The sequence below is a fragment of the Macrobrachium nipponense genome, chromosome 29, assembly GCF_015104395.2.
Source record: "Macrobrachium nipponense isolate FS-2020 chromosome 29, ASM1510439v2, whole genome shotgun sequence".
In the NCBI taxonomy this organism is placed as follows: Eukaryota; Metazoa; Arthropoda; class Malacostraca; order Decapoda; family Palaemonidae; genus Macrobrachium; species Macrobrachium nipponense.
Window position 1 is genome coordinate 53,612,890 of NC_061092.1, and position 27,500 is coordinate 53,640,389.

The following is a 27,500-nucleotide window of genomic DNA, read 5'->3' on the forward strand; positions in this document are numbered from 1 at the left end:
GGTGGTAAGAACAGCAATGCTGTATGGTACGGAAACAGCAAGCATGAGAAAAGCAGAGCAGAAGAAGATGGATGTGGCAGAAATGAGAATGCTTAGGTGGATGTCTGGGGTGGGTAACAAGAGTGGATAGGATCAGAAATGACTACATAAGGGGTGGGTCAACTAAGGTGGTGGAAGTATCAAAGAAAGTGCAGGAGGAGGCTGAGATGGTATGGACACCTGTTGAGGAGAGATGAGGACCACGCTGGGAGACATACTATGGGAGTGGAGGTGCAAGGAAGAAGAAAGAGAGGGAGACCAAGAAAGAGATGGAAGGACTGTGAGAGAGATTTACATGAGAAGGGAATTGATGAGGCAGAAGCGCAAGATAGAAATAGATGGAAACGGCTCATCCGAAACGGCGACCCCATATAAAAAATGGGAAAAAGCTGGGAGAAGAAGAAGAAGAAGAAGAAATATTCAAAGGAGGCATGTTCCAGCGTTCTGCTTTACGCTTTACGATCTCATAACCTTCAATATCACATACTTTGACATAATCTTTAAATCTTTAAAGACACAGCCTTCACTCACATACCTTGTGTTAATCTATCACCACCGTAGATCATCTTTTCTTAGATTTAATGTATTTTGCGATGGTATAGCTGTAGACGCTCACATTGAATGACCGCTTTGGATTGAGTTGCTAGACTTTGTAGGAATTGTGGCTAATTTTACGTTTATTAACAAACATTGGCATTTCCTCTATTATGAAAAATAACAAGAACCAGAAGGAGCACTAAGAGAGCCAATTTATGAACAGAGCTTCAGAGCGACGATATATTTAGTGCATAATTTGGGTAACACATGGTTGCGACTGTCTTCTCCTTAGTCATATATCTTGTACTATATAATATCAAAACATTTGCCTCGAACAATACATCAAGTAACACTTCAGATTATTACGGGAAAATCGTGAGAAAAGTATTTATAAATAAAAGAAAACTTAAATTATTTCTATTTCATTAAAAAAAGGAAATCACTGAAAAAATAAAGAAATATAACATATACTCTGGAGCTTTTTATCCAAAGATGAGAGATACATAAGCACCGAGAAAAGTAAAGAGAGCTATATTCGAGGGATTGTTAACACCAAACCTCAGAGATGAAAACCCCGAGAAGAATGATAAACAAAACAAGAAGAGATAGAATGAGAAATGAGAATACTAGGGGAATAGTAGGAGTAACACCTGTGATAAACAAGATTGAGTAGGGACAGCTGAGGTGACTGGGTTATTTAATGAGAATAGATGAACGAAGAAATGCAAAGAAAAAATGGAACTGGAAACCTGGAGGATGGAGAATGAGAGGTAGACCTCGAAAACGCTAGAAGGATGCAGTGGAGGAGATCCTGACCAACCATAACATGTCAACAATGGAAGAGCTTAGAAGAGATGGAATACTTGAAGACAGGAGATTGTAGAAGACAACTCACCCCACTGACAGGCTGAAAGCCTACCTGGAAGTGGAAGTAAGAAGTTTAAAAAGAAAGAATATCCACGAAAAGTAAATAAACAGCTAGAGATTTTCTTTTTTCTCAGTAGAGCGAACGGTCTGTAGTGACAGTCAACGGACGTGGAAAAGCTGAGCGTCAAAAAGGAATTCCGGAGGGACACACAGACATTCATTTCTACTGAAAAAAATTATATTTATCCATAAATACTTTTCAGAACATGGGGGCATGAACTGTTAGAAGTAAAATACTGTCCGATATATTATGTGCATGTTAAACTGATATAGATGCCCCATGAATCATTAGTGGATTAGGTAGGCCACAGTGACAGTAATATTAACATTTCAATCATTTTGGAGAGAGTTCCTTCTATTCTTACAAACACACACACAAATACACACACACACACACAAATATATATAATAATAATAATAATAGTAATAATAATAATAATAACCAACCAGGCACTGCCTGGGAAGACTGAATGGCAACCAATAAACTATCTCTCTCTCTCTCTCTCTCTCTCTCTCTCTCTCTCTCTCGTTCGAGCATTTTTGACATTTTATATTTAACCACTTACCCCCATTCCTATTGAGCTGAACTTTGATTTAAAGGACATGGGATTCCATGTTCATCCCAGAGACCTCAAAAAACTGTGGATTAGACACTAATATCCATAATTTTTGACATTTTATTTTTCACTTCTTCTCACAGCCCTTCCTATTGGGGGCTGAACTTGGACTAAAGAGCACCAGGAGTGTCTCATTCATCTCAGTGATCTTAAAAGCTATGGATTAGACACTAATATCTGTAGTTTTAAGTTATTTTAAGATGTCACCACCTTCCTACCCACTTAATCCTCTTATTGGGCTGAATTATACTTCAAGGACATCCAGGAGTGTCACTATTCATCTCAGCAACCTTGACAGCTATTAATAAATTAGACTAATACCTGTCATTTTAATTTATTTTTACACGTCACCCCCTTTCCACCCCTTTTCACCCCCTCCCTATTGGGGCTGAACTTGGACCCGAGGGTCATCGGGAGTGTCATTATTCATCACAGTGACCTCAACACTAGGATTAGACTCTAATCTCTGTCTTTTTTAGCTATTTGTAAGTTTTCATCTCTTTTCCACCCACTGCGCACACCTGCCCTTTAACATTTCAATCATTTTGGAGAGAGTTCCTTCTATTCTTACAAACACACACACAAATACACACACACACACACACAAATATATATAATAATAATAATAATAGTAATAATAATAATAATAACCAACCAGGCACTGCCTGGGAAGACTGAATGGCAACCAATAAACTATCTCTCTCTCTCTCTCTTCCTCTCTCTCGTTCTCTCGGTCGAGCATTTTTGACATTTTATTTATTTAACCACTTACCCCATTCCTATTGAGGCTGAACTTTGATTTAAAGGACATGGGGATTTCCCTGTTCATCCCAGAGACCTCAAAAACTGTGGATTAGACACTAATATCCATAATTTTTGACATTTTATTTTTCACCCCTTCTCACAGCCCTTCCTATTGGGGCTGAACTTGGACTTAAAGAGCACCAGGAGTGTCTCTATTCATCTCAGTGATCTTAAAAGCTATGGATTAGACACTAATATCTGTAGTTTTAAGTTATTTTAAGATGTCACCACCTTCCTACCCCTTAATCCTATTTGGCCTGAACTTATACTTCAAGGACATCAGGAGTGTCCACTATTCATCTCAGCAACCTTGACAGCTATTAATAAATTAGACTAATACCTGTCATTTTAATTTATTTTTACACGTCACCCCCTTTCACCCCCTTTCCCCACCCCTTTTCATTCCCCCTCCCTATTGGGGCTGAACTTGGACCCGAGGGTCATCGGGAGTGTCATTATTCATCACAGTGACCTCAAAAACTATGGATTAGACTCTAATCTCTGTCTTTTTTAGCTATTTGTAAGTTTCATCTCTTTTCCACCCACTGCGCACACCTGCCCTTTAACATTTCAATCATTTGGAGAGAGTTCCTTCTATTCTTACAAACACACACACAAATACACACACACACACACACAAATATATATAATAATAATAATCAATAATAATAATAATATAACCAACCAGGCACGCCTGGGAGGGACTGAATGGCAACCAATAAACTATCTCTCTCTCTCTCTCTCTCTCTCTCTCTCGTTCGAGCATTTTTGACATTTTATATTTAACCACTTACCCCCATTCCTATTGAGGCTGAACTTTGATTTAAAGGACATGGGGATTTCCCTGTTCATCCCAGAGACCTCAAAAAAATACTGTGGATTAGACACTAACTATCCATAATTTTGACATTTTATTTTTCACCCCTTCTCACAGCCATTCCTATTGGGCTGAACTTGGACTTAAAGAGCACCAGGAGTGTCTCTATTCATCTCAGTGATCTTAAAAGCTATGGATTAGACACTAATATCTGTAGTTTTAAGTTATTTTAAGATGTCACCACCTTCCTACCCCTTAATCCTATTTGGGCTGAACTTATACTTCAAGGACATCAGGAGTGTCACTATTCATCTCAGCAACCTTGACAGCTATTAATAAATTAGACTAATACCTGTCATTTTAATTTATTTTTACACGTCACCCCCTTTCCACCCCTTTTCACCCCCTCCCTATTGGGGCTGAACTTGGACCCGAGGGTCATCGGGAGTGTCATTATTCATCACAGTGACCTCAAAAACTATGGATTAGACTCTAATCTCTGTCTTTTTAGCTATTTGTAAGTTTCATCTCTTTTCCACCCACTGCGCACACCTGCCCTTTAACATTTCAATCATTTGGAGAGAGTTCCTTCTATTCTTACAAAACACACACACAAATACACACACACACACACACAAATATATATAATAATAATAATAATAGTAATAATAATAATAATAACCAACCAGGCACTGCCTGGGAAGACTGAATGGCAACCAATAAACTATCTCTCTCTCTCTCTCTCTCTCTCTCTCTCTCTCTCTCTCGTTCGAGCATTTTTGACATTTTATATTTAACCACTTACCCCCATTCCTATTGAGGCTGAACTTTGATTTAAAGGACATGGGGATTTCCCTGTTCATCCCAGAGACCTCAAAAACTGTGGATTAGACACTAATATCCATAATTTTTGACATTTTTTTTTATTTTTCACCCCTTCTCACAGCCCTTCCTATTGGGGTGGGTGAAACTTGGACTTAAAGAGCACCAGGAGTGTCTCTATTCATCTCAGTGATCTTAAAAGCTATGGATTAGACACTAATATCTGTAGTTTTAAGTTATTTTAAGATGTCACCACCTTCCTACCCCTTAATCCTATTTGGGCTGAACTTATACTTCAAGGACATCAGGAGTGTCACTATTCATCTCAGCAACCTTGACAGCTATTAATAAATTAGACTAATACCTGTCATTTTAATTTATTTTTTACACGTCACCCTTTCCACCCCACCCCCTTTTCACACCCCCTCCCTATTGGGGCTGAACTTGGACCCGAGGGTCATCGGGAGTGTCATTATTCATCACAGTGACCTCAAAAACTATGGATTAGACTCTAATCTCTGTCTTTTTTAGCTATTTGTAAGTTTCATCTCTTTTCCACCCACTGCGCACACCTGCCCTTTTGAGCCAGTGATGTCTAACCCCCACAGTACTCTTTCCCAGATGCTAAGTCATAGGATGAAAAAAGTAATTTAAAGAATCCGAATGAATAATAAAACTGATATTACAGAGATAAATACCCACAGGATAAAAAAGGAATTTAAACAATCTGCATGGATATTGAAACCAAAAAGACTGACATAAACGCCCAAACGGATAAAAAAAAAGTAATTTAAAGAATCCGGATGAATATCAAACCGTTATTGCTGACTTAAAATACATATCTGTTGTAATGAAAAAAAAATAATTTAAGCAAACTAAATTGCTTTTAACAATACCAGACTTGCGTAGGACAAAAGAGACTCTTTACTCATGTTAATTTTTTTTTTTACTTATTAGTAAAAACATAATTAAAACCTGAAGCGATGCCACTTTAGTCTGAGGATAAGGAAAGTCGTCCTCGTGTAGGTCATCGGTTTTAATGCCGTTTCTACCAATATATCATGATTCTTACGAAAGAAAATTATTTCCTTTATAATCATCTTTTTTAAAAAAAACTCAATTGTTCAACAGAGTCCCATTCGTTACGGTTACAAATGTTGAAGTAGAGTATATAATTTGTAAAAAAAAAAAAAAAAAAAAAAAAAAAAAAACTTACCAGTAAGAGTAAATAAAAAAAAGGCACAGGGTTTTACATCTAATTCAACTTCATCTAACGTAAGCGTAACCAGAGGACAAGACAACAAGACCTTATAATTACAAAAATAAAATAGTTGGAAATCTAGCACTCGTTAACCAAACGATAAACAAATAAATAAAAGGTAAAAACGATAACCCCGTTCCCACCACCACGAAAAAAAGCAACTAAATAATAATAATAATAATAATAATAATAATAATAATAATAATAATAATAATAATAATAATAATAATAATAATAATAATAATAATAATGAAATATAAATAAATAAATGAATAAATAAAAAACTAAATATAATAAATGAATAATAAAATATAACGCTCAAGAAGAGAGTCTTGTTTAGGTAATTAAATTCCTCGAAATCAGACGAGACTAACTTATCTCAACAGAAAACCTCAAATTATGTGACTATGAAATTAAACTAAACATGGCGAAATATCTCCCTTCATAGGGACGCTAAATATAACAGCTCTTTTGACTTCCCCCGACCCCTGATAAGATTACAAAGGACCCGATATGCCTCCTTTTTCTAGGTACTAGATCGGTTGCGGAAACGCTGTGTTGCAGCTCTTGTAAGCTGCTTATGTGGGCTTGGAAAACTTGAATCTAAAATTAACTTTGAACAATTTGGTGGAAAAAAAAAATGAATCATAATTATCACTATATAAGAGTAGAACGAACAAAGTAAAACTATATTTTCATTAAGTTTCCGAAACATTCTGAAATATTCGGTATTGGAAAAGGGCTGGGTGAAGGAATATGATATCTACCTTAGCTAAAAAATCTGTGAATGAATCCTGAGAAAATAAATATAAAAAAGACAATAAAAATCTTTCACGAGAGAAATTAGACATAATTTCTTATTTAATATAGAAAAAAAATTAGTCTACGCAGATAAAAATCCCACATAATACCAAAGTTTTGAGATAAAATCAAGATTCTGATATTCAAAGAGATATTCAACGGTGAGCGATGTTGACATCAGTGTCTCCTAATTGCTTTAATTGCTTACTTAACCCTCTTACGCCGATTGGACGTATTAAACGTCGAGTCAAAATGTCTCCCGTATGCCGATTGGACGTACCATACGTCGACTCAAAAAAGAGTTTTTTTTAAAATTCGCGGAAAAATATTATAGGCCTACCAGCCGAAAACTTTTGAATCACGCGCCTGGGGGAGCGGGGGGATGCTGGGAGATCACGGATCAAGGCCTTGTTTTGTTTTGAAGCGTGACCCAGTGCGCATGCGCGGAATCCTTCCTTCTCGCTCCAGCCAGCCATCATCGTAGCATCATCCGTCAGCGATCTTTTGCCGCAATCGTGTTGACTGAGCTTGTGCGAGACTTTGAACATTTGTGTTGGTACAGAACGTTCATAGAGATGTCTGACCGTCGTATGACACGCGAAAGGCGTGTTTTACCCGTCGGAAGGGATCGTGTTAGAAGAGTTTTGGACTTGGATGCTGGCGAAGGAACCCAGCACCCAACCTGACCTCGGTCCTCAACGCCGTTCTGTGCGACCACGTGTCGATGAAAGTGCTTCGAATGTGTCTCATTTAGCCGTTAGTAACCCCAAAGGAAAACATCGTGACCATCCTTAGGGGCATTTCGTAGGAATATGGGGAGGGCTCAAAACAAAGAGGACATTGACGATTATTTATCGAGCTCGATCGATGGAGCATTTGGCAAGTCCTCATTTTGATGGCGGTTGGTCATCCAGTGACGAGGACATTACTCCCGATCATAGTGATGACGAGGATTATTTGCCCCAATGTCCGTTCGAGGGTCACATCCCGAAATGTGAACTAGAATTTAGTAGTTATAGTGCTTATGAGGGGGAATCTGAGGAGGGGGAGGACGATGATTTAGGATCAAGTTTTGTTGGTGATGATGATGGGGATACAGAAAAGCGAAGGCTTGAGTGAGGGAGATGGGCCAGTGAGGGGGTTCGTGTGGGAAATCGTGCCCGCGCTCGTGCCCGCGCTCGTGCCCGCGCGCGCGCGCGCGCAGGGGTGGCACGTAGAAGGTCGGATAGTCGTGCTAGCCTAGGGTCGTCCGAGAGCGACGATGGGTGGACAGAGGACCCCACACCACCTACCATGCATCCATTTACGGCAAATCCTGGCCTCACCGTACCTGTTCCCCTGACTGCTCTGGGTTTTTGTTCAGCTTTTCCTTACGCGGGAATTGCTGGAGTACCTGGTAGCAGAGACGGTGGACTACGCCAGGTATTGCCGTGATGAACTACGCACGACATTATCTTATCACTGGCGAGGCTGCGACCTCTCTGACATGGCGCATTTTTTGGGGCTCCACGTTTTTTTTTTTGGATTGATTCCTGCTGCCGACGTCAGGATGTATTGGAGGCGTAATTTTCTTTTATGTACGCCCTATGTGCCCGGCATTATGGCCCCGTCCCCGTGATACTTTACCTGGCGTTGGACAGATATTTTAACGCCTTCAACCGAAGGGCCATACCCCGGAATAACTCTGATCGCCTCATTTTAGTGCTCCCAGTGTTGGAATATATTCTTGTGAAACGCTGTAAAAACTCTCGTGATTCCTGGAAAGAACCTTTCTTTAGATGAGGGGATGATGCCTTACAAAGGAGGGGGCGTCTAAGCAATCAAAGTGTATAACCCCAAGAAGCCGAAGAAATATGGCGTGAAATTTTTTTTATTACCGAGGCCAACACTGGCTACGTCGTGGACTTTTCGGTGTATTCCGGGGTCTTCTCCACGATGCGTGACACTGTTTTCGAGCTTGTGGATCGTTTCCGTAACCAGGGATACCACCTGTTTATGGATAATTATTATAACTCGGTATCCCTGGCCCAGGAACTGTATGATGCAGGTGTTCACATCAGTGGTACCCTTCGGTTGGTGCGTGGGGCCCCGAATTCCCTCAAGAGGTACGCTAGCCATCAGCAACATCTGGCAAGAGGAGAGACACAGTGGCGGCGGAAGGGAGCTGTCTTCGTCATCTGTTGGAAGGGTGTCCGACTCGTCCCCATGATTACGACGAGCCATGAACCTGTCCAAGAGGAGATCGTGCAGCGGAAGAAGACGCGTCGACAGGGCCGAGTTGTGTATGAGCAGTTTCGTGTTGAGCGCCCTACCGTCATTGGGCACTACAATAGGCACATGGGAGGAGTTGATCTCTTTGATCAACTCATCCAATATTATCCCTTCGCCAGGAGAACCAGAAGGTGGACACAGAAGCTCCTCAAATACATCCTTCAGTTGGCCCTCCAAAATGCCTACGTACTCTACTGTGGGTACTACGGCTCCCGATCTACGGAGGATGAGCCACTTACAGTTCCTTGAGGCAGCCGGGGAAGCCCTCATCAACTTTGATCCCAATGAGTGGCCTTCCATGTCTGCCCCCCTGCCCCGAGCTGTAGATCTACCCATAGAGGAAAGGGCAGACCTTCGGGGTGCCAACTTCGGTCATCCTTCTGCCGACGCCCCTGCTGCTGACGCCCCTGCTGCCGCCGCCCCTGCTGCCGCCGCCCCCATGCTGCCGCCGCCCCTGCTGCTGACGCCCTGCTGCCGCCGCCCCTGCTGACGCCCCCACCCGCGCCCCTTCTCGTCGGGTAGTGGACCCTCCGTGTCGGCTAATGCCAGGGGATCACACACTGGATCTCCTAGAAGGGCGCAGGCAGAAACGGGTGCCGGGTGTGCCATATGAATGGCAGAAGGAGACACGGTTCTTCTGTCGCACCTGCAAGATAGCTCTATGCAGGTTCGGGGAGTGTGACCGCAAATACCACAGTGTGGCCTTGTATTGGAGTGCGACTACAGCGGCGGTCAAGGGAGGGCGCACGGAACCGCGCCCTATCCCAGCTGGCCGTAAGGGCGCGCGTCCTCCCTCCTCCTCCTTCCACCTTGTACTCGTCATGTCGAGAGGAAAAAAAAATGCAAGACTCTTCAATGGAGGAGGGAGAAAACAAGAATAGAACGAAGAATTTCAGGATTAACGAGTGAGTATTCTGCATTTAGTTATATTTGTTAGTTTTATATTATTTACAATTTTTTATATATCTGAATGTGTGCATGATAAAATAATAATAAGACATTTCATTGTATGCGAAAAGAGAAGTGTCACCTGCATTCCTTTTATTTATGTATTGGTACCAGAATCGAAGAATGTAATATATATATTTTACGTATAAAAAAAAAATTATATATATACGTATATATATTATATATATATATATATATATATATATATATGATATTATATATATATTATATATATATAATATATATATATATATATATATATATATATATATATAATATATATATATATATATATATATTATAAAAAAAAATATTTTTTTTGGGGGGTAAGCAAATTACTTACAGTCTAGTAATATTCAATCATTTATCTTCATTTTAAAACATATTGCAAGTCTCTAGAACAATATCTCGATTTATGGTGAATATTTGAAAAAATATTTTTCTTCCGTCCGCGCGCCGATTCTCTGCCGAAAATCTCGGAAACGCGTAGGTCACATTCTCCTAATATTTGTGCCTTTTCATATTACGCTTATTTAATAGTTTTATATATGGAAATGTGCGCAAAAACATGCACATATAAAAAAAAATATTGGAAGGTTGTAGCATTTATCATTTTTGAAATATTTGCATATAAAGTACGATAAGTACGAAAAAAAACTACCGAGTCGGTCAAACTTTGACTCAACCGAAAAGGTAAAAAAAAACGATTTATAACATAAAAATCTTACAGTCTAGTAATATTCAATCATTTAATCTTCATTTAAAACATATTGCAAGTCTCTAGAACAATATCTCGATTTATTGGTGAATTTTTTTGAAAAAAAAAATAATTTTTTCCCCTCCGCGCGACGATTTTCGGCCGAAAATCCTGAAACGCGTAGGTCACATTCTCCTAATATTTGTGCCTTTTTCATATTACGCTTTTTTAAAGGTTTATATATGGAAATGTGCGCAAGAAATGCACAATATAACAAAAAATATTGGAAGGTTGTAAGCATTATCATTTTTGAAAATATTTGCATATAAAGTACGATAAGTACGAAAAAAAAAACTACGATCGGTCAACTTTGACTCAACCGAAAAGGTAAAAAAAACGCATTATAACATAAAAATCTTACAGTTTCTAGTAATATTCAATCATTATCTTCATTTTAAAACATATTGCAAGTCTATAGAACAATATCTCGATTTATGGTGAATTTTTTGAAAAAAATAATTTTTTCCCCTCCGCGCGACGATTTTTCGGCCGAAAATCTCGGAAACGTCGTAGGTCACATTCTCCTACAATATGTGCCTTTTATCATATTACGCTTTTTTTAAGTTTATATATGGAAATGTGCGCAAAAACAAAATGCACAATAATACTAAAAAAAAATATTAAGGAAGTTGTAGCATTTTATCATTCTTGAAAATATTTGCATAAATAATTTTAAAAGTACGATAAGTAACGAAAAAACTACGATCGGTCAACTTTTTTTTGACTCAAAAAACCGAAAAGGTGAGCAAAAAACGCATTTATACATAAAAAATCTTACAAAAAAAGTCTCGTAATATTCAATCATTTCTATCAATTCATTTACTTCATATTGCAAAGTCTCTACAACAATATCTCGATTTATGGTGAATATTTGAAAAAAAATATTTTTATTCCGTCCGCGCGCCGATTCTCGGCCGAAAATCTCGGAAACGCGTAGTCACATTCTCCTAATATTGTGCCTTTTCATATTACGCTTTTTTTTAAAGTTTTATATATGAAAATGTGCGCAAAAAACATGCACAATATAACAAAAAATTATGGAAGGTTGTAGCATTTCTCATTTTTGAAATATTTGCATATAAAGTACGATAAGTACGAAAAAAACTACGATCGGTCAACTTTGACTCAACCGAAAAGGTCAAAAAAAACGCATTTATAAACATATAAATCTTACAGTCTAGTAATATTCAATCATTTATCTTTCATTTTAAAACATATTGCAAGTCTCTAGAAACAATATCTCGATTTATGGTGAATATTTGAAAAAAAATATTTTTTATTCCGTCCGCGCGCCGATTCTCGGCCGAATCTCGGAAACGCGTAGGTCACATTCTCCAATATTTGTGCCTTTTCATATTACGCTTTTTTTAAAGTTTTATATATGAAAATGTGCGCAAAAACATGCACAATATAACAAAAATTATTGGAAGGTTGTAGCATTTCTCATTTTGAAAATATTTGCATATAAAGTACGATAAGTACGAAAAAAACTACGATCGGTCAACTTTGACTCAACCGAAAAGGTAGGTAAAAAAAAAAAAAAACGCATTTTTTAACATATAAATCTTACAGTCTAGTAATATTCAATCATTTATCTTCATTTTAAAACATATTGCAAGTCTCTAGAACAATATCTCGATTTATGGTGAATATTTGAAAAAAATATTTTTATTCCTTCCGTCCGCGCGCCGATTCTCGGCCGAAAATCTCGGAAACGCGTAGGTCACATTCTCCTAATATTTGAGCCTTTTCCATATTACGCTTTTTTTAAAGTTTTATATATGAAATGTGCGCAAAAACATGCACAATATAACAAAAATTATTGGAAGGTTGTAGCATTTCTCATATTTTTTATATTTGCATATAAAAACTTTTAACAAAAATTCGACATTCGGTCAACTTTAACTCGTTCGAAATGGTAAAAAACTGCATTTGTAAGCTACTCTTACAGTATCGTAATATTCAATCATTTTCCTTCATTTCGAAACAAATTGCAAGTCTCTATAACAATATTTCGAATTTATGGTGATTTTTTTAATTTTTTTAAAAAATTATTTTTTTTACATCCGCGCGCTACGAATTCATGCATCATTTTGTGATAATTTATTTTCTCTGTGGTTGCTTTTATCGTTTTACAATGTGTTATATATCAAAATGATCGCAATTAGTGCAACATTACAAACGAAAAAGAAAAAAAGAAAAATAACTTGTTACTCAACCGTTTGTTTTGGCGCACAGCGCGATTTGAATAACAATTATGTATGAATTTTTTTTTTTCGCTACCATATATCGCATTATTTATATAGATAATGATATTATTTTTCATTTCTGATGATTGCATTCTAAACTTCAGGCAATGACAAAAAAAGGAGCCAAAAATGAACTCTTAATCTTAAAAAAGTACGCGCGCTGTAAATTTTTGAAAAAATTATTTTTTCCACTTCCGCGCTCACTCCAAACCAGGCCCGGCATACGGGAGACGTTTGATTTTTAGGGCCCCGGCGTAAGAGGGTTAATTTCTTCAGTTGTGGTTCCTCTTTCTCATTCATTCCTTTCTTTTTGAATCTTCAAGATCCTTTTCGTAAAGCTCCATAAGAATTACAGTTCTTCTGATAACAGAGACACTGATGCATTCTTAGTCAATAACGTGAAGAGTGCGGTTGCTGATCACATATTCATACATATTCTCTACTACATCTGAAAATTTTGCAGTTTATCTCATTTCGCAATGGAAAAAAAAGTATATGCAATAACGTCTCACTCTCTTTATCGTTACTGTCCAGAAAGAAATTGAATGTATGCATCTATTATTTATGCAAAGGTGTCCGAATATAATCTCGATTTTAGATTACATCTGGAATATTTTCCAGACATAGATCATAGGGAAATGTACCCTAAGGCATAAATTTCATCTTTGAAACATCGACGAATCTCGAACTATAAACTTGGGGTCACTGGTTTTAAAAAGTTCAGAAAATCTCTGCGAAGAAAACGTGAGAAGTATTCCTATTTTGCCAGGAAGGTTAGTAAGTAGCGACTGTCGTTTCGGAGCTTTTTCTCTGTCCCGGAATTCCGGGATAAAATTAGTCCCAATCCGGGGACCCAGTGAATTCTCAGGATTTTCAATTGTCTGAAATTGCACATTATACCTAGTTTCCCTTTCTGGTTTTTATTTGGCATTTGTCGAAACGCTACATGGACAATTTATGCATAAAGATCAATCGATATGAATTTATATTTATATATGTCATGTCACATTACTGTGATTCATATACATACATCGAGCTACAAATGTCCTTTAATACTGATTCGCTCTACCTTGGAATTAATATATTTTCATATGTGTTCAACTGAAGGCAAATTTTTTAATCGATAAGAGATTTGTCGGCTCACGGGCGCGAACCATCGACAATTACAAATCCAAGACGCACAGTGAAGCCTTAGACCACACCACCACTGCAAGAGGCTATAAGTTTATGACGCCTCTCACCTAAAAATACCTGTTGCTCTCAGATATTCATTGCTTGGAGACTGCATCAACCCACCTCGACCTCGGTAACGTTGTAGTGCCTTTGTCCACACGTAGCCATTATTTGAGTCATATCACATTACCGTGATTCATATACATACATCGAGCTACAAATGTCTTTTAATATCTAATTAGCTCTACCTCGGAATTAATATATTTCATATATGTTTGACCGAAGGAGAATTTTTTAGTCGAATCCAAGATGCACAGTGAAGCCTTAGACCACACCGCCACAGCAAGAGGCTATAAGTTTATGCCGCCTCTCACCTGCAAACACCTGTCGCTCTCAGGTATTCGTTGTTTGGAGACTGCATCAACCCACCTCGACCTCGGTAACGTTGTAGTGCCTTTGTCTACACGTAGCCATTATTTGAGTCATATCACTTTACCGTGATTCATATACATACATCGAGCTACAAATGTCCTTTAATATCTAATTCGCTCTACCTGAAAATTAATATATTTTCATATATGTTTAACAGAAGGGGAATTTTTTAGTCGATAAGAGATTTGTCGGTTCATGGGCGCGAACTATCGACACCTATAAATCCAGGATGCACAGTGAAGCCTTAGACCACACCGCCACTGCAAGACTCTATAAGTTTATGCCACTCTCACTTACAAATACCTGTTGCTCTCGGGTATTCGTTGTTTGGAGACTGCATCAACCCACCTCGACCATAGTAAGGTTGTGGTGCTTTTGTCCGCACGTAGCCATTATATGAGTCATATCACATTACCGTGATTCATATACATACACCGAGCTACAAATGTCCTTTAATATCTAACTCACTCTACCTCGGAATTAATGTGTTTTCATGTATGTTTAACCAAAGGGGAATTTTTTAGTCGATAAGATATTTGTCGGCTCATGGGCGCGAACCATCGACACCTACAAATACAGGATGCACAGTGAAGCCTTAGACCACACCGCCACCACAAGAGGCTAAAAGGTTATGCCGCCTCCCACCTACAAATACCTGTCGCTCTCAGGTATTTGTTGTTTGGAGACTGCATAAACCCACCTCAACCTCGGTAACATTGAAGTGCTTTTGTCTGCACGTAGCTATTATATTTACATAGATGTTAATCGAAGGGGAATATTTTAGTCGGTAAGAAATTCGTTGCCTCACAGGCGCGAACCATCAAACCAACAAATTCATGATGCAGATTGATGCCTTGGACCACACTGCCACCACAAGATGATATAAGTTTATGCTGCCTCTCAAATACAATGTGATATGACTCATATAATGGCAATAGCACTACAACGTTACTGAGGTCGAGGTAGGTTGATGCCGACTCCAAAACAACGACCACCTGAGTGCGACAGGGATTTTTAGTTGATAGGTGGTATAAACTTTTACCCTCTTGCAGTGGCGGTGTGGTTCAAGGCATCAATCTGCGTTCTGAATTTGTTGGTTCGATGGTTTCTTACCGACTAAAAAATTCCCCTTTGGTTAACAGAGAGAGAGAGAGACGAGAGAGAGAGAGAGAGAGAGAGACGAGAGAGAGAAGACAGAGGAGGAGAGGAGAGAGAGAGAAGATTAGGAGAGAGAGAGCAGAGGAGAATACTCTAGGATTTGTGGAAACAGACTGACGAAGACAGAACTCGTACAAATATACAGCCTTACAAATAGGATTTGTGATCCCAGGATCCCGGACAATTTCGAAGGTTTAATAGTTCCGGGAAATTCCGGGATAAAATTAAGTAAAAAAATAAGGACATTTTTGACTGCAGGACGGTTGTGGAATTGTTGTTCTGCTTATATATATATATATATATATATATATATTATATCATATATATATATATATATATAATATATATATCATATATATATATATATTATATATATATATATATATATATATATGTATATATATATAATATATGTATATATATATATATATATATATATATATATATATACTATATATGATTATATATATATATATATAATACATATACATATATATATATACTAATATATATATATATATAAATTATTAATATTAATTTTTTAATAAAATATACTATATATATAATATATATATGTATATATTATATTATATATATTATATACTATTATATATATTATATATTATTATAATAATATATATTATATATATATATATTATATATAATATTATATATATATATATTATATATACATTAACAATTACATTAATATATAAATATATCTATTAATATATATATTATATATATATTATATATATATATATTATAATTATATATATATATATATATATATACTATAATATATATATAAGCAGAACAACAATTCCAAAAACCAACCTGTGTGATAATAATCATTATCACACAGGTAATGATAGATATCTAGATTATGTCAGTTTTTTTATATTTATATAAAATAAGTATATTTTCAGTGAATTGTATTTTCCCATCAACAGCATCCTGCTACTTGCAAAATTGTAAGTTGCAACAGTTTTGTAAGATAAGTCCTGTCAAATAAATCCGTTGATGGAAGATAAATCGTCTATTCCATTGTTACCAGTTTATTGCAGTAGCTAAATCTATAGAGGACAGGAATATAAAACCGTGACAAAATAAGCATGTACAAGTTTGCAGATTCTTCAAGACGAACACAATCATCCTTCTTTATCATGTAGAAACGCAGTATTACTGATTGATGTTTATCTAATTGGTAGATCTAAGTCCGCATACCGCGGCGAACTAGACTATGCCAGTTGACGGTTTTCTATGCAGTTTTACCTCCTGAACAAGAATTTAAGGTAGTATTTTTTCGGCCGGGTGTAATTAACCTGTAATTTACCTTTGAACTCTATCCTACGGTAAGGGGGACCGATGGGAATGCCGGGTTTTGGGTGGGGTAAAACACTTGGGACAATTATGCCTTACAACTCTATCCTGCGGTAATGGCGACCGATGGAAATGCGGTGTTTTGGGTGGGGTAAAACACTTGGTGGAAGGTTTTGCCATGTCATTGTGTTATTTCCTCTTATTTATGACAATTGAAACACGAAATACAAGCTCAAATAAAGCAATAAATGAACCGATATTGGAGTCGTTACATAGCCCAAATCCACCTATTAATACTGCTATTATGATGCCGAATCCTACTACGCATGCGCCAATCCTAGTGCACATGCGCCATGTTATATGGGAGCTTTTGTTTCAGACACAGACTTTCTAAGTGAGATAAATAATTGGGTTTATTTGGGGGTTACATGTATCTAACCAATCATGTTGCATTATTAACCCTACATGCGATAGGACTGAGTGAAGATTTTTGGGGGGGATTCATGCATTAAGTTACATATATTCCTTTTCCTCATTTGTTTTATAATCGTGTAATATTATTTCAAGCTTTTATTTGTGTTCCATTTATCATAGTATTGTTTAATATGTGCTCTGACTTGTTCTCGCTTCATAATATTGCCCTATATATCTTACAATATTACGTTACAATTGAGGGCAGGCCCTTGAAAGTCTCTTGAGGGGTGGGACTAGGAGATTTTAAGACGTTTCAAAACCTTTCTGTCAATGACGTGAAAACTGATGGTATTACATTTTTACATTTTACAGGCATTCCAAATTACACATGCATTTTTACTCCTTTCTTTTTTCTATATTCACCTTTACATGCCTTACTGATCCATATTTCTGAAGATGGGGTATGGAATGCCCCCCCCCCCCCCCAACACATTCTACTAGGCTAGCTAAGAATCCTAACCTATATGTTACACTTCTAAGATTGCTCCGCCCCCCAGTCAGGTAACATGTTCTATTAGGTTAGGTTAGGTTAGGTTGACTGTTAGTATCCTAACCGATATGTTACACTTCTAAGATTGCCTTCCTTAAGGGGGGGTACGGGGCTCTGCCCCCCCCCCCCCCCACCCCCCCTCCCCGGTCAGGTAACAAGTTCTACTAAGTTAAGTTAGGTTAAGGTGGTTAGGTTAGCATCCTAACTACTTTGTCTTTCTTTAAGAGGGGGTATGGGGGACGAAGCACCAATGGTCAGGTTACACAATTTTTACAATTCCTGTTGCTGAATAACCACTGGTTCCATGCAATGTAAAAACACCATACAAACAAACAATTTTTACAATTGTGCTCAAAATTTCTTGTTAAGTTTAATTACCCTCCGACCTGGCCACTAAGATCCTTGAAACTTGATAATATTCCATTCATTATTCACTACAATGGCCTCCAACTTGTTCTTGATAATTTATACATAAGTACCAGATGTGTGAATACCAGATGTGTAAAACCGTGTATATATATAATATATACAATTGTTCGTGTGTTTTTTTTTCCACAAACGTAAACATTTACCCCCACCCTATCCTCCCTACCCTGTTTCTTGCTCTCCACCCCCACAACTTCCTCCTGACAATACTTGCCAGCCCGGTGTATTTCACTTCACTCATCAACCGACCACAATGGCAGAAGCATTCCCTGGCACCTCCTGCTCCTCTGGGCCCATTACCAACTCAACTCTACTCTACCCCGTACTTGTGTTAACTGTTTCCTTAGTTATAAGGACTTTTCAGTCCATTACTCGGGGCAGTATGAAAGGTTGGTAATGTACTGTCAAGATCATGGCCTTTTGAGAAAACAGGCCTTTTGCCCTCATTATGTCAACGAGTTTAGGCTTGACCTACAAAGGAAGGTGTTTAGGTAACATTTAAGGTAAGGTTCCTAATCTTTATGTGTATTATTTAGTTATATCAATTGTGTTTTGGTGTTCCTAAGGTTTAGTGCTTTTGATGTTGGTGATATTTTTTGGGAATTGCTATTTCCTATCATATGCCAGCATGGCTTAACCAATTCGTACCTGTGCCTTCCTTTCCCAGTACCCCTTCCCGCCCCGCCCTTACCAGACATAATGTTCCCTGTTGGTTACGTATCCAACACCCCCTACCAGAATTCAAATATGGCGGTTTGTTTACGTTTCTTGGCCCCGAACCAAAGCTTTGAAGATTGTTCAGTCGAAGTAGACTATGGCAGTTGACGTTTTCCTATGTTATTTTGCTTACTTTACAAGAAAGAGTTTAAGGTAATATTTTGCTAGTCGACTGTAAGTAATCTATTTACCTTTGAACTCTGTACGTCGGTACATTGCACCCCTTTTACTGTCATGTAGTCTTCAAAGGTAAATTACGGTTTCATTAGAGATGACCGAATAAATATTACTTTAAATTCTTGTTCAGGAGGTAAAATAACATAGGAAAACGTCAATTACCATAGTCTACTCTACTGCGGAATGCGGGCTTAGCATTACCACGCGAAGAAGCTCAAACTGCAGTATACTGCACCCAAAATGGTCACCTATAAATAATACAATTAATATTAACTGTTGAATTTTACTACCCATCCAAGTTACATTTACGTTTACATTAAATTTTACAAAGCCTGAGTTACAATTACAAAACCCGAGTTACGTTTACAAACCAAACCGTATTACAGTTGTCCTAACACCATTTGAATCGTGAACAGTAATGGTAGTTCAGTAACTACAGCAAACACAACATTCAAATGCAATATGATTTAATCAACAAACAACACGATCTTCTCATGTGATAAAAATATTACCATTACCAAATAATCTAAAATATAACTATAAGTAACATTTACTGGAACAAATTACAGCACTCCCATAATCAGTCCATTCGTAGTGTTGGGTTCTCTTATGTTGAGAGATTTAATAAGAACCACACAGGTAACAACCACACAGGTAACGGAGTTGTCCCAAGTTCACGAAGCATGGAAGCACACATAATCACGTAGTGTTGGACAGAGAATGACCCCGACCACTCAGTTCCAGTGTCGAAGACTTCTCAGGAACCTGGCTGCCTGATAAACACTTAACGAGCTTACTGACCACCGACATGCTAGTTACAAACTTTAAATGTATTCAGTGATATAATGGGAACGTTATACACTAATTATAATATTAAATGTGACACTTTCTCTCTCTCTCTCTCTCTCTCTCTCTCTCTCTCTCTCTCTCTCTCTCTCTCTCTCTCTCTCTCTCTCAAAACAGCATGTAAATAAATCTCTTAGCAGTAAATAATGTTTGCAGCAAAGTTCACATTTCAAAGTTCAAATCAAAACTCAATTCCATCAGGAAATTAACTTTACTATTAAGCAGGCCTGCCTGTATCTTTTACCCTACATAATTCAACATTTGACATGTAGACTATCATGTCTTATTTACCATGATTAAATGGTTTCACCTAGCATTCTTCATCTAGCATCCTAGTTTGTGTTATTACTGAAACAAGGTATGGTACTGGTAACACTTTAAAAGTAAAGGGGAACTGGTTTAGGATACAAACGGGTAAAATGAGCCATTACATATGGGAATTACTGTAAGATACAAGTAATTACGGAAGGGAGATATTTAGTATTCACCTCTGAATAGCAAAACTAAATACTCATGACATATGAAGGTAACTTCCTAGGAGTTAATAGCGCTAGAGCACATCAACTATTTTATTTTCACTTCCCTGGATATATTCAATTCTCCAATTGTTATCTTGCATGTCCAGACTCATACATGAAGTGCTTATTCTGATTCCTAAATGGAGTCAGATATCTCAATGAGTTATGGTCTGTTCAGACTGTCAGAGGGAACTTATGATCAGCATGATATGCTTCATAGTATTTCATGTCCAGGTTGACCATACGTCCCCCTTTGAAGGAGACAGTCCGTCTTTTTGACTCTTTATCCCCCCAAAAAATTGCGGTCTTGGGTGGACACAATATCCCCCTTTCAGCCTTATGTCCCACATTTGTCCCCCCTACCATTGCATATGTATTTAGTTATATAAATTGCTGATTTTTGTTTTCTTTTACCAAATCTGTATGATTTCCCACACTGACCCCTACACCGCATGATGTTCCATTTTCTTTAAACAAATGGAAGAAGAGGTGAACTAATGTGCGTTCTGTACACGCATGATACAGTGAACAACTGATCCTACAATTGTCCATGTCTGTGTTGATAATGTATTGCCCCGGCTAGTACGCAACCAGCCCTTGACATACGATGTAGTACATATATTACAGTAATCATGTCAACAAAAAGGAAAGCTACTTTCAACAAATACTTAGAAAAAGAATATCCTTTCATAAAGAAAACAAAAACTGAAAATGATGTCAAATGCATAAAGTGCACATCATCTTTTTCAATAGCGAATGTTGCAAAATATGATATTGAACGTCACATGAAGACTGATAGACATAAGCTTGCCAATGCATCCGCCTCATCTAGCAAGTCGATGACCACATTCCTACAGAAGGACAGATTTAGAGAAAAAGAACAAAATTTGGCAGCCACTGAAGAAACATGGGCAAATCATTAAGTTCAACACAATTTGTAATTTCACTCTGTGGATTGCACTTCCAAACTAATAAAGAAGTGTTTTGAAAGTACGTTTGCTTGTGCCAGAACAAAAACGGAGGTGACTTTGAATAAAGTCTTCTTGCCCGATGCCTTAGAGCACTTAAATGCTGATTTGTCCCGCGCAAATTGTGACTGCTCAAATCATGGAAATATAAAATTATTTCAGAATATATACAAGAAACTCTTAGTGCCAATAAATTGTCCGCTAAGATTTTGGCTTTGTGCTGATAATACGAACTGCAACTTTGGTGGATATATCAAGGGGAGGCAAAAATAATGTCTTTTTACAGAATGCAACAAGTTCTAGGTAGAAAATTAATTGGTGTTGACTGCGTAGCTCATATCTTGAAAGCTGCAACTGACTGTCTATCTACAGATGTGGAAGTTATAACCGTGAAGATATTTTCTTTCTTATGCATCTACACAGTCAGAGTGGAGCAACTGAAAGAAATTTGTGAAAATATTGATGTGCACTACCAAAACTTATTACTATGAGATTCAGGGCCTCTGTAACACGGTTTTTTCGCAATAACTTTTTATCTATGCATTTCATAAATATAACGCTTATTCAGAATACATATTATATCAACACATAAATTTTGAGTGTATTCTGCACTACGTAGGTTGAATAAATTTGGTACTTATAATGTAAAAGTGACCTTTTTTGAAGACGGGCCAACTTACTCAGAGAAAAAGTTTCGAACGCACTCGTTACGTAACTTATGACATAATTTCTTCCCTCTTTCTCGATGGATGATTGGCTATACGTAACGAAGGCTAAACCTCTGGCAACAATGACATACAAATTAAATACAAGCAAAGCAGTACACCTTTATGAACTCTGGAACCTCCCCACTGATAAATGTCATAATGAACAAACCAACAAAATATGTTAATAAATACAAAAACACTTCGATTATTAGTCTAACTCCCAAAATAAGTTTCCAAAGAAATTACAGTCTACTTTATAGGTCACAATCAGATTGACAAGATGTAGGGAATATTTGGTAATTACCAAAAAGACATAGTAGACAAGCTTGATTTGATAACTGCTATATCCAATGTCAAGCAATTTTTATTTATTGGCTATCTACCTATTTACTGAAAAAAAATAGCCGGTACCGTATATTGGTTTTAAACCTTCACCAATAATTATCGTCAGAATGGTGACTTCATGAGGCTCCACCCACTTTCGCCTCGTTATAATTCAGGATAACACTGAAGGCTACCATGGACATTGTTGGATTAGAAAATTTAACTTCTGGCTATAAAAACTAATTTCTCGAGTAGTTGTAAGAAGTGCAAAATGATCCTCAAGGATCCCAGCAGTTGGTCTAAACGTTTAATTCATGTATATTACTGCTATACTCTTGCGGCATTACTGCTACAGTAGTATTACTACGCTAGCACTGATACCCCACCCACATCTATGTATCGTTCCGCCATTCATAAAGTCTTTGGGTTTCAGAGCCGATGGCATTTCTGTCTGGTGGATGGGCGGGGCAACATTTAGTCAAAAGGTGTTTGTTTACCTTGCTTACGTAATGAATGTTTTTCGACTCTTGGCTCGTAATCATTGGCCATGGCGTCGGCTAGATCATTTTTACTCTATAAAAATCAAAACTATCGGGTTTAGGTTATTGATAATGCTGACAAAATTTGTGTGTGGTTGTAAAATATACATATGTCAACTTTCAGCTACATCCGATGCTTTGACAAGGAGCAAAATCCAAAAAACCGTGTTACAGAGACCCTGAATCTCATAGTAGGATATCCGAAGACAATGTGGCTTGCTTTACGACCAGCTATTGAAAGAATACTGAAACTATTCAAACCATTAGCGATCTATTTTTCGTACCAGGATAAATGCCCAACCATTCTTAAGCAGTTTTTTGATGATCCATTTGCTGAAATTTGGCTTTATTTTGTACACAGAGTAGTGTTGTGTTGGGACCACAAGCTTAAAAAACAAGCGGGCAAAATCCCTCCCACATAAACTTAAGCAATCCAGCTGCCAAACTCACCCTCAGTCACACCTTCCTCTTTACACTACGGAATATACACACAGGACAATTGACTACATACACACACAACAAAAAAACACAACACAAATACTCACCCAACTCTAGATGTAAGTGATTACATAATAAAAATATGGAATGTTATTCCATATATATATAAAAGACTAAAACTAAAGAGGTCAATCAGATTGCTTGCAGGAATGTGATCAGACCAGAGACGATAAAGATGACGTATACAACAAAGTAAGCTAAGATAACATGCCGTCACCTGTAGTCATTCATTTGTTTATAAACTTTAGTCCAAGCTTCCTGCTTGAGACAAACACTGTGACCTATAGCTCAAGCGGCCTACGTGATTAGTAACTATGTCATCTGATTGTATGTTCGTATGTTCGAGCTACTGTCTGCTTCCTTTATGATTTGTAACCAAGATGGTAGTCAGAATAGAGTTAGCCATCATCATTGGCAGACCTGTACCTCCATACCTAAGCTTTATCATGTAAAAACAGAACAGAATTAGCCATCATCATTGGCAGAAGCGATCAAGCCATCGTCATTGGCAGACTGTACAATCCTATCTGATCTTCATTATGTAATCTCAGAGAATATAAGTATTTTTATACTTCGTGTTTTCTACTAAGAACCTCACATCATTGCCGAATCATCATGAGTTTAATACATCGTCGTCATAACCAAAGAAGATAATACTGACTTCGTAAGTGACCTACAAACCCAGGGACACTCCAATGAGTATGGAAGTGCATAACCAACCGACTTAGCGTAAGATTATCGCAAGTCTAACATAACGAACCGACTTAGCGTGAGATTATCGCAAGTCTAACATTACCTCATAGGGCGCCTTATTATACAAGGCAACAGCCCTAATATAGATACTCAGGGCTATGCTGTACTGTCTGCTGGTCGAGGTCTCTGAGACGCCACCAACAACAAAGACAACAACCAATAACCACAACCCCACAACCCAACAACCCAGGACAACAACCCCACAACTCAACAACACAACAAACAATGAATACAACCACAACTCGACAACACAGCAAACAAGCAAGGAACACAACCACAACTCAACAACACAACAGCAAACAAGGAATACAACCACAACAAAAGACCACTGCACAAACAGCCACCAACACAAAAACAACAGCACAAACCACACCACAGCCAGCCCCCACGACAACCCTCCCCCCCCCTTACCAAGGACCATTTCCATGAAAATAGTGAACTCTCTTGTTCAGTTGGCTATACTTTCCTTATAGTTGCTTTGTAGTAAATTTTTTTTATTGTGTTGAAGCTTCTCCACAACAGTTCCCAACAACAACAACAACCCTCAACCACAACAACTCACATATAACCCAACAAGAACTCACAAGCACAACAAATCCAAAAGCACAAGCACAACTCTAAAGCAAACACTATCAACTTAACAACGACTAAATAACAAATCAACAACACACAACTTAACTGACTTTCAGTGCCTTCACAGACCACTGCCGACACTACTGACCTTCACCGGCTCTGCCTAACGACTGACTCAAAACTCTGATCTCAACAACTAACTCAAGCTGCACCAGCAGACAACCCAGAACTCACCAAGTGCCAATTCAATTTCTAATCATCCATCCACCAATTACGCCCTCTCTCTGTCCGTCTGTTTGTCTGTCTGTCTGTCTGTCTGTCTGTCTGTCTCTCTCAAGGATGTTGTCAAATGGAACTCCCATAACTCTTCCATAGTGTTCCATGATTACACTTTAAAAATCGAATCCCAAAAAGTTTCAATGATGGAAGTTAATTGCATTTTAAAAGATTTGAAAATGAAAATGCCAGAGCAAAAAGGGGAACTGTTCATCCCAACGACAATCGTTGAACATTTCAAAAGTGCAATAAAGTCCTTTTATGGAACATCAGTAGAATTCTTAGATCAGTCTACTAGACCATTTGATGAAATTTTTATTGGGGCCTTCTTCAAAGTAACTCAATATGCTGATCTCAGGACCAGGAAACTAAACTATATTCAAGGGATAAGACCTGATTTAGAAATAGATGATGATGAACTTTTTGACGAAGTTACTTGTGTCAAAAAACTTTGATAAATGAAAAGGTGCAGCAATGGAAAGTAAGTAATCTGGAAGTGGATAGAAAATGGGTAGATATTATTCTACTCTGATAATAACAGCATTCCTTTAAGAAAATATCTAACGTTATTAAATTTAGCCTGTGCCTCCCTGGTTCCAATGCTCCCGCAGAGAGAGTGTTCTCCTTAATGAACAACTTCTGGACATCAGAAAAAAGCCAGTTACAAGCATCTACGCTGAATTCGGCACTAATAGTGAAATGCAATTTCGACTTGAGTTGCAGTGACTTTAATGAATATCTTAGAACTCACCCTTCACTCTTAGAGATCAAATCTAGCCAAAAATTCACCAAAGATTGATGTAAAATTTTGTTCTTCTGTTTATGTAGTCTACAATTTTCCTTATTTATTAAAGAATAATTTTCTGTTTAAAAGGTCAGAAAGAAGGTCAGAATAAAAACACTAACTGATAGATCTTCTAATTTATCATTGCCTGTTACTGAATATCCTGAGTAAAGATCAAATCAAGCCAAAAATACACCAAAGAATGAAGTAAGCATTTTTTTCTTTTTTTATATATATAATTACTACAATTTTCCTTAAAAATTAGAGATTAATTTTTGTTTAAAATGTCAGCAATAAATAACGTCTGAATAAAACCAATGTCATTGATAAACCTAACTTATTATCACCTGTTATTGAATATACTTAGTAAAGATCAAATGAAGCCAAAAATACGCCAAAGAATGATGTAAGAATTTTTTTCTTTATAAATATTGTCTGTAATTTTTCTTAAAATTTAAAGAATAATTTTTTGTTTAAAATGTCAGCAATAATGTCTGAATGAAAACACTAATTGATAGACCTTAAAATGTCAGCGATAATGTCTGAATAAAAACACTGATTGATAGATCTTCTCATTTATCATCACCTGGAATTGAATATACTTATGTATTAAACTTCTGAATTTATAACGACTCAACAGAAGTGCAAGTGCGCATGGGCTTACTATAAACATTTGTCCCCCTTTCGCAAGTCAAACAAATGATCACCCTATTCATGGCTAAATCATCCCTGGTAATCCTTTCTAGATAGTGTTTTATCTTGGTTCTGCTAGGTTCAGTTTCTTTGAGTAGTATGCCAAGGGATATCTGAGGCCATCGGTAATCTAGAATATTTCAGCTCCTAAGGCAACGTTACTGGCATCTACAGCCATATAGAAATTCCGCATAAATGCAGAACAGTGTCCAGTTCAACCAGAAAGAGAGAGAATAAGAAGACGAAAGGAAGGAACGAAAAAATCTCTCAGTAAAGTGGTATGCTGAGGATTTCTCGGAAAAGATGAGTTGTTTTTCCATTTTTTCCATTATTGGGGCTTTATGATAAAATGCGAAAGGAATCGCTTACAGTTATCAATTGCCAAACACAGCCATAGAGACAATAATAATGAGAGCGAAAGCAATAAAAAAGAAAAATCTTAAGCTTCTGATGACGAACTCTCTAATGAAATATTTTGCATCTGGGAAAATCAATGTCAGTACAATTTACATGCTAGTTGCTTTAAGTTCATATATACATTCAATATCGTGTTTTAATAGATGTGCCTGAATTTTCTTAAATATATAATTTTTCTATATCAATATTCTTATGTAATGTTTATATGCATTATTTTCACAAACAAATAATGTTTCCTGAAAGTTTTTCTTTATATGTAAAAAGATAAATTATTCAAATACCCCAAAATAAATGCCCTAATATCTCAATACCTGTAAAAATATGCAGTCGAATGTAATTTTCAAATAATCAGTTTACAATTGACACAATGTAAGAAACAGTTAA